At 43.2% G+C, this 17,301-nt stretch overlaps 1 pseudogene; it reads left to right on the forward strand.

The window, feature by feature from the left end:
- Positions 1 to 11,766: 11,766 nt before the first annotated feature.
- LOC136484379 (extensin-2-like) lies at positions 11,767 to 13,500 on the forward strand (annotated as a pseudogene).
- Positions 13,501 to 17,301: the final 3,801 nt, after the last annotated feature.

Here is a 17,301-nt window from a genome sequence, read left to right on the forward strand (position 1 = left end):
GTTACCTTAATGTGTGACTATTCTTGGGTCGAGGACCCAACCGTGAGAACATGGAGATGCTTGAGGCCTCTGAGGTCGCAAAATGGGTTGGAGGGCTGGTTTCTTCCAGGGCTGTTGTTATAGCTGGAGGCGCGGTGGAGCCATTCTCAGTGAACTTTCAGCCTAATCTGGTATGCTGCCTTGACTCATTTCCCTTTCTTTGTCAAAAGTTGTTGGCTGATTAGTTTCATTTCCATAGCCTGTGCCCTTGTTCAACTCCCGTTTTCATCTCCCTTGTCCTAGAGGCGCTGAGCGCGCCGTCCAGGAAAAGGCGGCCACCGAGGAGTGAAAACACCTTAGGCAGAAGTGGGAGGTGAAGCATATGGAGCATTAGAAGCACAATGTTTCATGGTCAGACGAGGGCGATGACGATGACTAGGAGGGCTTTGAGGAATAGGATGAGGACCTAGCGGCCTTTCAAGGCACCCTCGGTGTCTCACACGGATCCAGCGATGGCACCAGGACAAGCGAGTTGAGTGCCTAGCTGATGTCATAGCCGAAGAGGGCTCCGCTCGGAAGCAGGTGGCTTCATCGCCGCTAAGGGGGCCGAGCCCAAAGCGTCCTTGCGTCGCCATTGTTGGTGGCCTAGACTCCTCATGCATGGCTTCTGCCACCATTTTCCTAGCAGTCCTTGAGGCCCCGGTGTAGGAAAAAGGTGTCGAGAGTGAGGTGGGCGCCACGACCAAGATGGACGGTGAGGTTCTCCACCCTTCCTTGGAGACACCGAGAGGAGAGGACCAAGACCTCCTCCAGCATATTCTTGATGACACGGTAGTTGAACACCCCGCATCCCTGGTGCTCCATGGGGATGCGGGGGCCACTAAGGATCGTGGCACGGAGGAGGCTAATGCCCCCGACGCTACCGGTGGTTCCTCGCGGGCCTCCGGCCCAGCGGTGTCATTGGTGGTGCCCCCTGCCATGATGCCCTCCATGGAACTAGACGTGGAAAAGCAGATCATGCAGCCTTTCGTGGAATGCTCCACTTGGTATGTCGCTCTTTTGATTTCTTCCTAGTTGTTCTTTGTTGACAGCGCTCGGTTGTCTGATCCTGTCAATCTTCATGATGCAGAGAACCCCTTCTGTGGCTCTCAGTTCTGTGGCCTTCGGGCAACGGTGCGTGCCTTCCCATGCGGCCAGAGTTGTCAGGCGACAACGCTATCTTGGGGACGATGGCCGGGCTCCCTCCCGTTGCAGCCCTATGCTCGCCCCTCGAGGAAAGCTCCTTTGTGGTGGTGGATCGTATTTGGGCCGGTGCAAGGTTACAGTGGGCAACCCTGCTGTTGATGTACATCGCCCTGCAGCATCCTCGGAGGGGGTGCAGGCTCATCGCCCGCTGTCAACCCCCCCTAAAGAGGTGACTTTTGGAGGCTTGAGCATGGTGGCTCCTGTCCGCCATGAGGAGGAGCCCGACCGAGGTGAGGTCTTCTTCGCATGGCCCCATCCCACTAACTCTGGTGAGGCATTGTTTGTGGTCGATGACATAGCTGAGCGGGCCACGAGGAAGGTTTTCGCCCGAAGTCGCAAAGGGGTCCAGGCATCCTTGGACAAAATGGGCGACGCGGTCGCTGCGGTCCCTCGGCTGGGCGCGGAGGCCTAGCATCAGATGACCGACAATGTGATGGTCTGGGTGCAGGTAGGCCCTCTGATCTTCCGACTTCGTCGTAGCTGCGTTGTTCTTTGTGCGATCGTGTGATCGCCTCTTTTCGTGTAGGGGTAGATGCGGATTTTGATGATGAAGTCTCGGTTCCTGCGCCTGGCCTATCAGAAGTAAGTAGGAGGCGCTGCCGACCATGGCTGTTTGGAAGCGACGGAGGCCGAGGTGCAGCGCTTGCGTGGGGAGTTGAAGGCTTCCTAGAGGTCGAAGGAGGAACTATGTCACTACTCCCTCCGTTCTAAATTATAAATCGCTTTGACTTTTTTGGTCCATCCATTTTGCTATGTATCTAGACAAATTATTTATCTAGGTGCATAGTAAAATGGATGTACCAAAAAAGTCAAAGCGACTTATAATTTGGAATGGAGGGAGTACTAAACAAGCTAGTGAGCTATCTAGAACAAGAGATACAACTAATAACTTTTAAGCTACACAATTAAGCTACACCAGCAAGGTACACTACTACTACACAAGATATGTATGAAAAAAAGAGCAAGTGTAGAAGTGATATAACGAACCGGCAAGAGACAAATCAATCACAATATAATCAAGATGACACAATGATTTATCCCTAAGTTTCAATTGCTTGCCGGCAATCTACGTCATTGTTATGACGACACACTTACTTGATGGCTCACATGCTAATAGGCATTAGACGCCTAGCCTTACACAAAGGCACCGTAAGAACCAACACAAGATGAGAGTACACAAGTCACGATCAATTCACTAGAGTTGCTTTTGACGCTCCCCCAGAGAATAAGTACAAGAACCCCTCACAATATCATTGATCGGAGTCAAAGACAATCACCACCCACCGCTCAATGATCACCGCTGCTCCAAGCCGTCTAGGTGGCGGCAACCACAAAGAGTAACAAGAGATATCTGCAGTGAAACACAATCAAGTGCCACTAGATGCAATCACTCAAGCAATGCACTTGGATGCTTTCAGTTCTCACTAAATGATGAACAAATCAAAGGAAGTGAGTGAGAGGTGAAAGGCTAGGCTCAGAAGTAGGGATGAAAACGGTACGGATATTTTCCGACCGTATTCGAAACTGAATCCATTTAGAGGGGTTGAGATCTGTCTGTATCCGAGTCCGAATATTCAACATCCGATACCGTATCCATATCCGAATACTCAAATCGCATATTTATGATGTCGATATCCAATCGTATCCTATCCGACATAGTTGACACTATCCGTATTCGAATCCGAATCCGGACAGAAATATGAAAACAAATGTAATATCGGTGATATCCGTCTGTATCCGATCCATTTTCATCCCTACTAAGGTTGTATGAGCTATAAAAATAGACAAGAGAGTGAGCTGTGGCCGGCCAAGCCCCTTAAATAGACCACAAGAGCTCACATAGCCGTTGGGCTCAAACGGCATCAAACATGGGGCTGTTGGACCATGAGCTTCCGGTCCGACGCCTTGCCGCTTTCAATGTCGCGCTGCCACGTGTCCTAGCCGACCGTTGGCTAGCCTATGGCTCTATGCCGTGCACTCAGACACCGTCGGACCCAGCGCCGGACTAACCGTCTGGACCATGCCTCACCAGGGTCCGACGTAGTCCAGAGAGGTCCAGAGAGCGCCAAAATGCGTCAGACTCACTCCGGCCAAAATGGCTGGACCAAGGCGTCTGAGTGCGTCGCCTCGCCGAAAATACACCGAGAGCTCCAGACATTTATCGCAGCCTAAGATGGTATATGGCAATGTGCGACATGAAAGCATTAGTGCAGAATATCTTAGATTCATAAGACAACAAAACTACTAAAATCGTTCATATCTACAGGATAGTAGTTAACTTCGTCTTCTGTGTAATATATAAACACCTGCGCACAGGTACTGAAATGGAGAAGAAATACACATTACCCTCCTCACAAGAATCGAAGTTTCACAGCTTCTCCTCATGGCGCTCATCATGAAGAGTGCAATCATCACGGTTTTCTTGGTTCTTGGAGTCATATCTTCCACATCCATATGTTGCGTTGCTGCAATCGGTATGCACGATTTTGCTGACTGTAACTAACAATTCTTCTTCTTGTGTTGGTTCCATGCATGTGTGCAGGCACGGAGCTCCCTGTAATGTAACGCGGATGGGTGCCGCAGGTTATGTGAGCACGAACACCACAGGAGCGATAAGGCCTACTGTAAAAGTGTTGGGCCTCCGGGGGTGTGCTGCTGCCAAAATGAGTAGAGGACTGTTTTGATGATGACAATAAAATAAAATAAGTTTGCTTTTGTATTACTCGCGCTCTCGTCATTTGAAGTTTTATTTCCATAATTGTATATAATATCAAAGAAAAAACTCCAAGAAACTGTATACAATATCAGAGAAAATCTGTGCTCATATATATATACTCAGAGAAACATCACCAAGTAAAACAATTTAAACATAAATTTAGTAATAAATATAATTTTCATGTTAAAAATGGATTTTTAGAGGTAGGTCGTTTCGGAAACTATTCTTAGATATGATTTGAGATAGAGCCGCCTCTACTAAAAGTAGATGCATTGCTAAAAATCAATTTTGTAGTAGTGATATGAACATGAGAATTGGATGTTGACATATTTATTCTAGTCTAGTAGTATAATAGTATATGGAATCCAAGTATTCAGATATGAAACCATTTTTTATTGGAGAAAAAAAAATAATAATAAGTTAGATGGTGGAGATTTAATGCATTAATTTACTTATTAGAATTCATGAGTCCGAGAAGATATTCACATATTTATACTTTTCGATCAAGATTTGGAGCCGACAGGCCTTGAGATATCGAAGGATCTTTTCTTGAGGGATGCAAATTAATGAGTTACTAAATGGTTGAAGATACTATCCTAGTATTTATTGCTTTGATAAATAAGCACAAGCGAATAATAGCACTTGCAAAGAGAAAATAAAAACTTATATTTTGCGAATTACACAAGTATAGACGCAGACACTCAACACACATGCACACTCACCCCTATGAACACACGTACATAAACCCTACCCCTATGAGCACCGCCGAAAGACTATGCTGGCACATCTCAAGATTGACGAAGTCACCACAGGCGCCTCGCTGTCGACGGGAACATCGCCTACCACTGAAAGTGAAACGCCGTTAGATCCTAGAATAAATTCAGGAAAATACGAGCACCCGTGCCAAGTCGAGGACTTGAACCCGTGTGGGTAGGTTCCACAACAAGGTAGCTCAGTTTGCGAGAGAAAATGAAACCTGGCCCATGGATTGCACAAATGAATATAAGATTTGGATATTAATTCCAATATTATTATTCCATCCTCACACGGTAAATCTATGCAATCTGGATATCGAGAGATCAAAGCACTAATGGAGAATATCTGATTAGATTCATCATTCATACTACAGGATAGTGGATTGCTTCTTCTGTGTAATAATATATATAAAGACCTGCACACTTACTGAAATGGTGAAGAAAATAAAGGTTCTCAGAGAAGTTTTTTTCACAGCTTTTTCCCCATGGCGCTCATCATCAAGAGCGTAATCATCGCTGTTTTCTTGGTTGTGGGACTCATATCTTCCACATCCACTTGTTGCGTTTGTGCAATCGGTAGGCACCAACCATTGTTTTGCATCACCTTCAATGCACGCTCACATGATTTAAACGTAAATTCAGTAATAAATATATTTTGCATGTATAGATTAAATAAAATTCTGAGAATATGTCATCCAAAAACTGATGAGTAATTAAATTTTGTTTTACTCGTGCCCAAATGAGTAGAGGACTGTTTAATGAATCCGTATGCATGTTTGATGATGACAATAAAATAGAATATGTTTGCTTTTGTTTTGCTTGCGCTCTCATCATTTGAATTTTTTTTCCATAATTGTATATAATATCAGAGAAAGTTAAATCTCCTAGAAATTGTAAACAACATCAGAGAAAATATGTTCTCATATATATAATATTAGAGAAATTTCTCCAAGAACCAAAATTTTAACGTAAATTCAGTAATAAATATAATTTGCATGTTTAAATTAAAATTCTAAGCCTATGTCATTAAAAATTGAGGAATAATTAAATTTTCATAGTAAACTATGGAACAATATTTTGGGCTTGTTTGGATTGTGACGCAGGCTGGCCAAACAAAAAATTGGCCATGGCCAAATCAGGGCATCTGGTGGTTAAGAGAAAATTCTAAAACATGCCAAATTTTGGTCATAGAAACCATGAAAGAAGCCTTCTATTTCCTGTACAACATATGAGACATGAATGCGAAACAAGCCATCCATATAAATGTAGTTGTAGGGCCCTCTTTTTAGAGATGACTGTAGATCCAGCCGCCTCTACAAATGGATTTCTAGAGGTGGGTGGATCTAAAGCTATCTCTAAAAAACATGCGCAGCTAGTTCATAACTTTTTCAAACAAAAACAGACGAAGAAAAACTTTATATCAAAGTTGTCTATCATTTGAAATCATTTGGATCCAACAAATTTTATTGAAGTTCTCACATTTAAAAATTCAAAAATTTTAAACGATCTTGGATAGAGAAGTGACCAAAAACAAAGTTTTGGATCCTAAAACGATATAAAACATTGCCGTTGACAAATTTTTCATTTGAAATGATCTATTATCGAAAAAATTAGTTTGAAGTCCTTACATATTTGAAATTCAAATTTCTGAAATGACCACGGATGGAGAAATGACAAAAACCAAAATTGTAAACCTCAAAGAGTATACAACTTTGTAGTTGACAAATTTTTCATTTGAAATTATTTCTCCAAGGAAAATTATGTTTCAATTTCTCACAATTGAAATTCAAAATTTTTAAACGACCTTGGATGTAGGAACGACCAACATCAAAGTTGTAGTGCTCAGCGATATCTACAACTTTGTAGTTGAAAACTTTTTTATTTTAGTTTGTTTTGGATGCCAAGTACCCATTTTAAAATCGAATGAAGTGAATACGAGGGGAATGTTCATGACTTTTAGTCACAAGTGACTTTAGGGTTGATTTGTTGGAGTAGCAAGGCAGAGGGCGCCTGGGCCTGAGGTTCGAACCCCCATGGTCGCACGTGTGCGAAATATCGCACAAGTGGCTGTCTGGTGGGGGCCTCCCCCTAAACATTTTTGCTATATTTTTGGCTCAATTTATGATTTCTCGAAAACGATTTCTAGGATGACTCGTGTTTCCCGCTGCCTCTATAAATCGACTTGTAGGAGTTGCTAATCGATGATTTGTAGAGATAGATAGGTAGGAGCGGCTGCCCCTAGAGACTATTTGCAACCGTCCCCAAAAAGCACTCTCGTAGTTGTGATATTTATTACACATATAAAGCCAAATTCTAGGAAGTTGAAAGATGTAAGTGTTTAGTTACCTCTATGAATAAAACTAAAAAAGAGTCACAACAAAGCGAGAAATCAAACAAATGAAGGCCTTATAGTCGTTGCGATATTTATTACACATATAAAGCAAAATTCAAGGATGTAAGTCTATTAATTACCTCTATAAATAAAACTAAGAAAAAAAGAGTCCCAGCAAAGCTAGAAATCAAACAAATGAAGACCATATCGTCGAGGTGCCAAACATGTGAATTGGATACCCACATATTTATTTCAGCGGTCTAACAAAGTATCAATTCATAGTCTGGATATTTTAACAAATGTATATAGTATGCGATAGGAGTGGACAACATTTATAGGGTATTTGGTTCGAGAAATCAAACCATTCTAAATAACGTGATGCATCATAAGTTCATTCCTCAAATTTGGTTGAATAATGACTCCATTCCTCATATTAGTACAAACCAAACACCCCATTTGCAGCTGGTTGGTTCTCGTATATATAAACACACAGGTAAATAAAGAAGTAATCCTCACTTCCACACAACTATAAAGTGGTATTCTTCTCCTCCAGATGGCTCTCGTCATGGATCATGTACATGACCTCTGCTGTTTTCTTGGTTGTTACCATCATGTCCTCCAGCTGCTCAACTTGCCAAGCTGGAAATAGTAAGCACCCCCTAATTTTACTTACTCGTCTTCGTCTGCAATGCTTGTCTGGTTTACGTTCCGTTGCTTGTATAGGCTGCTCCAAATTTGGTCGCCATTGCTCTCCACCACCACCATCAGAAACGTGCTACACGGAACCAAACTGTGATCCTTTGCGGTGAGGAAGTGTCAATCCCTTCGCAAGGAATATTCGCGCTGTAAATCGATAGATGTGAATCCACATGAGTGCTGCTGTAACAATTAATTAGCAACGCACATTGTAATGCAAGGAATATTCCCGCTGTAAAACAGGTTTGTGGTGCTACAGGAAGTCTGATGCAAGCATGCATGTTAAAATAAATTTGCATTTCTATAACCAAAAGGTGTACTCGAGTACGGATTGCTAGTGATATTGTTAGTATATAATGGCACGCACAAGCTCTTGTATGCTGCGAGTAGAAGCACACTGGTTAGTGCAACAGAATCCATTTTTAGTGACGTCTTCTTTCTTTTAACGGAGACGGCTCCATCAAAATACCCTTCTAAAAATAATCCCTATTTTTAGAGGTGTCTCGCAAGTCAAACTGCCTCTACAAATGCCAATATTAGAGGCAGAGCTAGGCTTTTTAGCTTCCATTATTTCTAGAGGGAGTTGTCAATTTGGTCCACCTCAAAAAGGAATCTAAACTACTCCCTCTGTTCCAAATTATAAGTCGCTTTGACTTTTTTTTGCTATGCATCTAGACAATATCTAGATACATATATAAAAACCTTTCATTACCGGAGCCGGAGTATTTTCATTAATAGAAGAAGATGATTCTTTCACTACCATTTCTAAATGAAATCATATGATTTTTTGCAATCCAAGGTATCTACAAAAAACCTTTCACTACCATAGCTGGGTTTTTTCCTGACGTTTTGATTGCTGCCATCGGTTTTCCTAAAACCGATAAAAACACAGACTAGACCCTGTAAGCTGAAAAAATTGACATGAGTGGTCTAGAATACTCCTGTCGATTTTCATAAACTGTCACAAATTTAACCAAACCTATAGGAACCGTTCACAAATTCTTGACGGGTACAAAAATATTGGCAGGAACGCTATACTGGTAGCCAAAAAACCGACAGCACTCCTTCACGCACTAAGAAATAAACCTTTGCACCCACAACTTCCTAGGCATCACAAAAAAAGATTGTCTAGGCACTTGTCTGAATTGATAGGTCGCTTTCTGGGTTCCCTGGCGGGCATGCTTACAGGATCGATTAGAAGCTCGCTCTAGTACCATGGCCTTTTTTGGATACTCATGTATCACAGTTTTAGGATTGGCTGACAGCCGCCTCGAGTACTCCCCTCGCTCTGTGTGATGATCGGCCCTGCTTAAGCAATCCAATCACTTGGGCCTACTGTGGAAACCCAATCTATTATGTGGGCCCGCATATGGTCCTTCTAGACCCACTCTGTTAGTAGTGCCTGATAAAAAGATAGAGTGGGAGAGCTCATCATCTCCGTGCCGCCATCTTTGTTGTTTCATCTTCCCATCTTCCTCCTGGAGCCCTCACAAAACACCAAACTTGCGGTTTACACGCCATTACCTTCGTGCTCTTCCCGTCTACCCGTAACCGCAGACCAACAGCACCACTCCATCTCAGCCATCACTCCGCTCTGACTCGACTGTGCCGATGCTAGCCCTTCCGCGTGCCATTCCACTCGCCTATGCTCGACCCCATTTTTGCATCCCAGGAGAGCCACCCGTCACCACATTGCCTCGCCGCCCATGCTTGCCCCCCTGAGCACACCGTGCCGCTTGCATGCGCCTGCATTACAATGGAAACGATCTTTCATGGCTGTTAGAAAGGATTTATAGAGGTGGATCTTTCATCCGTCTCTTCTTACGTGTGTCTAGAAATCAATCATTTCTAGAGATGGCTACCCAGCCGCATGTAGAATTTGATTTTTTTTTGAGACGGCTAGGAACATGAGCCACCTGTAGATATGGATTTCCAATGGCGGCTGTGGTTCCCAGCCATCTCTAAAATATTGTCCCAACAAAATTGAAAAATCAAATTTCAAATTCTGAATACACATATAGTGTGTGTCCCCTTTTTTCTACAGAATATCACATGTTTTTCTCCAGCATGTCTAGATAATTACACTGTTTGGCTTTTTTTTAGATACATAACTTTTGCTATGTATCTAGCGTAAATCCACGTGCTTAGCAAAAAAACTATGTATCTGAAAAATTAGAATGGCTTACAATTTGAAATGGACAGAATAATTTTTTCCGCCAGTTCACAAAGAAAGTATGTGCATATGACCATTGTAGTGAAGTATAGAAGCTAACAAGATATAGCAAACTCACTTGGTCAATGTGCCGAGGATCAAGCTCCAAAAGCAGCATTGCCAAACAGTGGTTTTCCTAGTGCTGGATGAATAGTAAAGTGCCATTTCGATATAGTCTATTTGATCAAATATGGGAGTAATAGGACTCTTGCATATTCAGTTTTAACTCAATTTTCTAATATGGTCATGACATCATTATTCTATATTGGTAAACGTAAAAATTTCGTCTATCGGCAACTGACAATGACTGTGCATTGGAAACTAGAGTATTCCGTGTTCAATGGAAACCAATATATATCTCAAGGTTTCTATAAGATAACAGAAGTTGGCATTTGGCGACAAGTTCTGGATTTACCGCTACATAGTTGGACGATCTGTTAATGCTAAATAGGTTATATGATTGCAGATGAAAATAGTTGATTTTCTACTTCTCTGCATGATCATAACATGTTTTATGGTTGCCCTAGACAAGTCTATTTGGTTTTACAATTACGAGAGCCAAAATTCATACGTTCTAGACATCCACATTAGGTCCTATAGTGGTAGGTGAACAAAGTAGTATATTTACGGCTGTGGATGGACAAGGTAGTAAATTTACTCTTGATGGTCTTACTATAGTTAAATACATAAGATAGACAAGCGTCATTGCGCATTGAAGGCTAGTGCCATCCAGATAGATGATAAATAAATAAATACATATATACATACACAAAACAAATAGATAGGTAGATACAGATAGATAGAGATAGAGCAGAGATATAGATATATATAAATAGATTTTTCAATTCTATTATTTTTGGACAGATAGATAGATAGACGGATAAACAAAGAGATAGATTGTTACAACAAATAGTTAGGTAAGTACAGACAGATAGATAGATAGATAGAAAGAAAGAAAGATAGATACACAGACAGATAGACAGACAGACAGACAGACAGATAGATAGACAGACAGACAAATACATAGACAGATAGAGATAGAGAGAGCAGAGATATAGACATAAATAGATTTTTTATTTTTGTTAAGTTTTGGACAAATAGATAGATACTCACACATACAGATAAAAAGTTAGGTAGGTAGAGATAGATAGATAAATAGAGATAGAAACTGAGATAAAGATAGAGTTAGAGATATAGATACAGATGTAGATATAAGGATAGATATAGATATAGATATAGATATAGATATAGATATAGATATAGATATAGATATAGATATAGATATAGATATAGATATAGATATAGATAGAGATAGAGGTAGAAATAAATAAATTTTGACATTAAATCTTACTTAATGAAGGGTGGGCCTTGTGCAAGCGGTAGAGTCTTACCGCCTGTGACCGGAAGGTCCCGGGTTCGAGTCGCGGTCTCCTCGCATTGCACAAGCGATGGTAAGGCTTGCCACTGACACCCTTCCCTAGACCCCGCACAGAGTGGGAGCTCTCTGCACTAGGTACGCCCCTTTTTTTAAAAAAATCTTACCCAATGGCCCTGTTCGCTTATCTTATGAGCCGTACTATTTCAGCAAACGAACAGTGTTTTTTCTTATAACAAATCAGCGAACCGTACTTTCAGCCATGACTTTTCAGCAAAGCGAATAGGGCCAATGGTTTGGGGTGCTCCTATATAAACACCTACACACTAACGCAGCAGAAAATACAGATACAATGCACACCACTCCTGATCCCTAAATAAGGGCAAGCAGGGAAATAAGGAGGAAAAAAGAAAAGAGTAGTATTGTCCTCTGGCGTCAGTCACCAAGTGCTATACAATGAGCAATGTATACCTGACAAGTGCTATTTTCCTAATACATATGATCATTTATTCAACCACTCCATCATGGCAAGGTATACATAGAGAGAGATATAATTACTTATACTTTGCATTCACTAGTAGAGAACCTAGCTGTAGTCCCGGTTCTCAACCCCCTTTAATCCCGGTTTTGAAACCGGGACTATGCAATCGGGACTAAAGGTCTTGATTTTTAGTCCCGGTTCCTCCAACCGGGAGCAACCGGGAGTAGAGGTGTTTATTGGGTAAAAAAAAAGTTGCAGCTGTGGAGATTCGAACCTACGACCTCCCATTTCAGCTCTTGCACGCGTTATCATCTCACCTACCACCACACATCTAACTTAGATAAGATATGCTTTCCTTTTAAATTCAGTTTGGAGACACCTTTAGTCCGGGTTTGAGACATAAACCGGGACTAAAGGTACCTTTAGTCCAGGTTCGTGTCTCAAACCGGGACTAAAAGTCACACTTTTAGTCCGGGTTCATGTCTCAAACTGGGACTAAAGATTCTCGCACTGACGTGCCTCTGACACACCTCGGTAACCATTACAACCGGGACTAAAGGGTAGAATTAGTCCCAGTTTGTATTACAAACCGAGACTAAAGGTCCAGTCCTCCCTTTAGCCATGGTTGCAATTTTTAAACCGGGACTAAATACTTTTTGGCCATGGGATGAAAGGCCGTTTCTCTACTAGTGATTGTTACATGTTACTCCCTTCCTTCAAAGAATAGCTCCCTTTGGCTTTGTGTTATAAGTTAAACGACTCTAATTACTTCATCCAAGTTTGTTATGAAAAAAATATAAACTAGTACAAGTCCAAATAAAACACACTATGAAAACATATGTCCTGAAGGATTTAATAAAAGTAATATGAAGGTTTACATGTTGGAGCATTTTTCTCTAAACTTCATCAAAATTAAAGAAATTTTACTTTGAACAAATTTTGATGGAGCTATAATTTGGAACTAATGGAGTACCAATCAACATGTTTTGATTATATTGTATTATGTTGCATGCATGTCTAGGCCAAGACCAGCTCGAGGCATGGCATCATCATCACAAATCACCACCGCCGCCGCCAATGGAATCACCACCACCACGCAGTTTGTCTGAAATGTCACACCATTACCACCACAGGTCGCCTCTGCCACCGCCAATGCTGCCATCACCACCACGCAGTTTGATAGAGACATTACACCATCATCACCACAGGTTACCATAGCTGCTATCTGTGCCATCATCACCACCACGCCATTTGTTCGAGACGTCGCACCATCATCAACACAAGTCACCTACGCCACCTCCAGTAACGTCATTGCCACCGAGAAGTTTGTTTGAGATGTCACACTGGCATCACCACCACCACCGCTGGTGCCATTGTCACCACCACGTCGTTTGTCTGAGAAATCACACCATCATCATCACCACATGTCGACACCACCACCACCGCCTGTGCCATTGTCACCACCACGCCGTTTGTCTGAGACATCACAACATCATCATCACCACAAGTCGCCACCACCACCACCTTTGGCGTTGTCACTACCACGTCATTTGTCTGAGATGTCGCACCATCATCACCATGTGCCGTCTCCACCACCACAGCCAGTGCCGCCATCACCAGCACGTCGTTTGTTTGAGACATCCCACCATCATCACCACAGGTCGCATCCACCACCGCTAGTGCCATCGTCACCACCACAAAGTGTCTGAGACGTTGTAAACAAATTATGCCAAATAAAGAAGTCCGTGACATGCTACTGCTACAACAACAGATTCTGTTTGACTCATGATTGCAAGAACATGTGCAAGGAGAACTTTTTGCTGCATACATGCTGTTGCCCACATTAAGCACTGTAATGAGCATTTGTTTGATGCGGACTCAACAAAAGAGGGTTCTTTTTGTTGCATACATGCTGCTATATTTCGTTTTAGGTCCACATGATATACTAACCTATTTCTACTTCTACTAAAGCACTGTCTTTTTCTATACTAAGTCTACCCAAAAAAGCTCCCCCGCTGAGCCCCCATCACACACCCCAGAAAATATATTCTACTTCTACTAAAGCACCATCTTTTTCAATGCTAAGTCTACCCAAGAGAACCTCGCCGCTAAGATGGCCCCCTTCACACATCCCAAAAAATATACCTAGAGAAACAGTAACATAGAAATCAACCGTCTACCGTCTAGATTGTTTCTGAGTCCTCTATCTTCTTACTCAATCTGAGTCCTCTCTCCCTACTCACTCAAATCTAACGATCAGGATCACATGTATAGTAGTCCTCGGCCCCTTGCCATCTCTCACGCCCGCGCCAAGCCCCCACGCCTGTGCCTAGCAGCCACAGTTCGATCCTCAGCTCATTTGTTTTTTCCATCAATTATTCGCTCGAGCGACCGCGGAAAAAACCACGCAAACTTCCGCAGCTGCCGCAGGGTTCCCGACATGGCTAGGGTTAGCTGGCCGCCGCCACGTCTGATCTGACCACCGGCAGCATGATGCAAACGCGGCGGCAAGGGGCAGACACGGCGCAGGTCAATTCATCTCCGGGCTACGAGCAAGATGCAGGCACTGCCCAAGGACCTGTGGTCCCTGTCATCGCCTCGACCGCTGACGGCACAGGTCTCCACCTTTGCTGTGGCGCTGCTATAAAGAATCCGGTGTGTTGGGAATCCTGATTATTATGGCACTAGGCAATATAAAAGGACCTATGTGCCCTTCTTCCTCAAATCACCTCTATGTGCCTTTCATCTTCTCCATTGCCATTCCCTTGCTCGGCTATCTTCTCGCTCCAGGGAGCATTTGCCTGAGAGAACTTCTTGCTCAAGGGAGTCCAGCTCCCCTCCCCTCGGTCATCTGCCACTCCCATGGCCATCTGCCCGAGAGATCTACTGCGACCAAGCCATCTGTCGGAGACTCCTATCCTTCACACTTGACGCTCCCCTTGGGCTGAGGGAGTCGGCCGCCTTCGACTTCTCCTGCCATCTCTTTGAGTTGAGAGCGCATCTTTTTCGGCTTCTGTCTGGGAGTGGCGGGGCAGGCACGACAGAGCGGAGGGCAACCCCAGAAAATCTCTCGCGGTAGAAAAAAACGCGAGGGTAAGCTCGCGCTACATAAAACACCTATATTAAACTTCGATTGTTTTGATCGTCCGATTCTCTAATAATTGAAAATAATCGATGGCATTCTCAATTATTTTCACTAAGAATCTGATTATAAGTGGTCCCAAATACACCCTTAGCGCCGCCGTCGTGGCGGCGGCAGTGGAAGCGTGACAGAGTTCGTTCCACACGGTGGGTGGATAATACCTTGTCTTTTTCTTTTATTATTTTTTATCCCACACAAAATTCAGTGGCTCATTGTTTTGAGCTATTAATTTCTTGGATTGGACGTAACTAAATTTAAGAGCCCTTGGATTTATAGTATTCATGCATAGCATGAAAGAAAATGCCAAGCAATTTGGGTGTGTTTTACACAATACAGTGGACAAGGCCGCCACTAGTAAAATATTATATGATTAAAAATTTAAAAAAAATTCCAATATTTTTCTGAAGAAAAAACAATTTCCAATATGCCCTGACATGCCATACCGAAACGAAGGCCACTGCATGCACAGTAACGTTGGTCCATTAACATCCTAGTTTTTAAGTTTTAAAAAAAATAACATCCTAGCTTTGGTCCATTAAAATGTAGGAATTTTTGTTTTTGTATTTCAATTGGTTTTCGTCTGTACAATTCCTGCGTTTCAAGGCCCCGGGAATACAAGTTTTCTCTCCTTAGGCCGCTCGTTTTCGTTTCAGTACGCTCGCACCTCTTCTGCGCCGCCGCCGCCGCTGCCGCACGGTGCTCGCCTTGCCGATGCTGAGTGCATGCCCCGCCGCCACCAAGATCGCGCTATGTGACACCGAGCGCCAGGAGGGTGCTTTACCAGACGCCAGGTACTGACCTTGCGAATCCTAGCGTCTGGCCTCCTCAATCTTCATTTTTGGCGAAGGTTTTTGAGATTTGCTGTATCGCCGTACTCGTACCCGTATGGATCGGCGTATTGGTGAATCCCAGACCACCGGTGTATAGCAAACATCACAGACAAGTATTTCAATCACGCCTTCTCACTCAATATCATGGAGTAGTAAATAAATTTACTATCTTAGCAATTGTTACAACAACAAAAGGGTATGACCATGGCGATTCAAATTGACAAGGTAAATGTTGAACTCTTCGACCCGTCCGTAGACATTTACTGGACAAACATTTTCTATGGAAAATCCATGACTTCAATTCTGAGAGCTTATTTGCTAGTACCAGGCTTGAGAATGCAGACATGCAGTAAGCCAACTAGAGAAGGGAATAGGCTGCAAATATATTATGAAAACTTAAGGAATTAGTTACCAGCTATTTTGGGAGGGTACAAGGTGGTGATGGGGCGGCGAGCCCGCTAAAGGATGGGTAGTGGAGGATGAAAGGTGGGGGGAAGGGGGGCAGCGGGGAGGTTGGCAGCAGCCCGGGCAGTGTGACTCGGCTGGGTGTTAGCTGTATTCATCTATTTATGTGCATCAGCTCACCTTTGAAGAAATGCATTTAGTGTTGTTTTGATATACTTGTACACTCTTTCCAGTATGGACGCCATCGCAGCTCTACCGGAGGATGCCCAACTCATGATCTTCTCCCGCGTGGGCAACGTCAAAGCCCTCTTCGGGTTCGCCATGACATGCCGGTGGTGCACTATTACAAAAGGGATTTATAGCAACACCACCTTTTTTTAGGGGGCAGCTCTATGAAATGGTTCCCAAATGAGCCACCCTACAATTCTATTTTTAGGGGCAGCTGGTGTTATCAGCTGCACCTACAAATGTCGTTATTTGTAAGGGCGGCTCTATGTCCGGTCACCCCTACAAATCCGATTTGTAGTGGCGGCTCTATATTGAGCAGCCACTACAAATAGATGCCGAATAGTTAAAATTAAATACTAAAATTTGAATTTTTGAAATGACCTCGGATGTAGAAATGATAAAAATAAAAGTTGTATATGTTGAAAATAAAAGCAGCGATGGGAGTTGGTTGTTGTAATAGCTTGCCGCCAGCGACGACGATGGCGGGGCAGCCTTGCCAGAGCCATTGACACCGAAAACAGAGATTCCTTCATTCTTCAAATTTGCACAGCCCGGAGCATCTCAATCCAATTCCTTCCAAGTAAGCAGCCATGGGCATTACCTAGCCGCCCCATCCTCATCGAGAGCCAACCGTGACCTGTAGACGACGAATTTGGAGTTTCCCTCGCCGCCGATCGTTTCCCTGCCAAATCCCTAGCCGATTTGGGTAAGTCTCGAACCTTGGAATTAGTTCAATTTCTTGCACCAATGGACTGCCCTTGACCTCCTTATTACGATGCTCTCCTTGGTTTGGCCAGAAACCTCACCATCGACGACGTGATGCCACACGTGGCCAGCTCTGCTCGGACTTCCTCCACCTCAACCGACGCCTCGGTTGTGTCCACTGTAAGCCCTTCATGCTCACC

Source organism: Miscanthus floridulus, chromosome 9 (genome assembly GCF_019320115.1).
Source record: "Miscanthus floridulus cultivar M001 chromosome 9, ASM1932011v1, whole genome shotgun sequence".
Classification (NCBI taxonomy): domain Eukaryota; kingdom Viridiplantae; phylum Streptophyta; class Magnoliopsida; order Poales; family Poaceae; genus Miscanthus; species Miscanthus floridulus.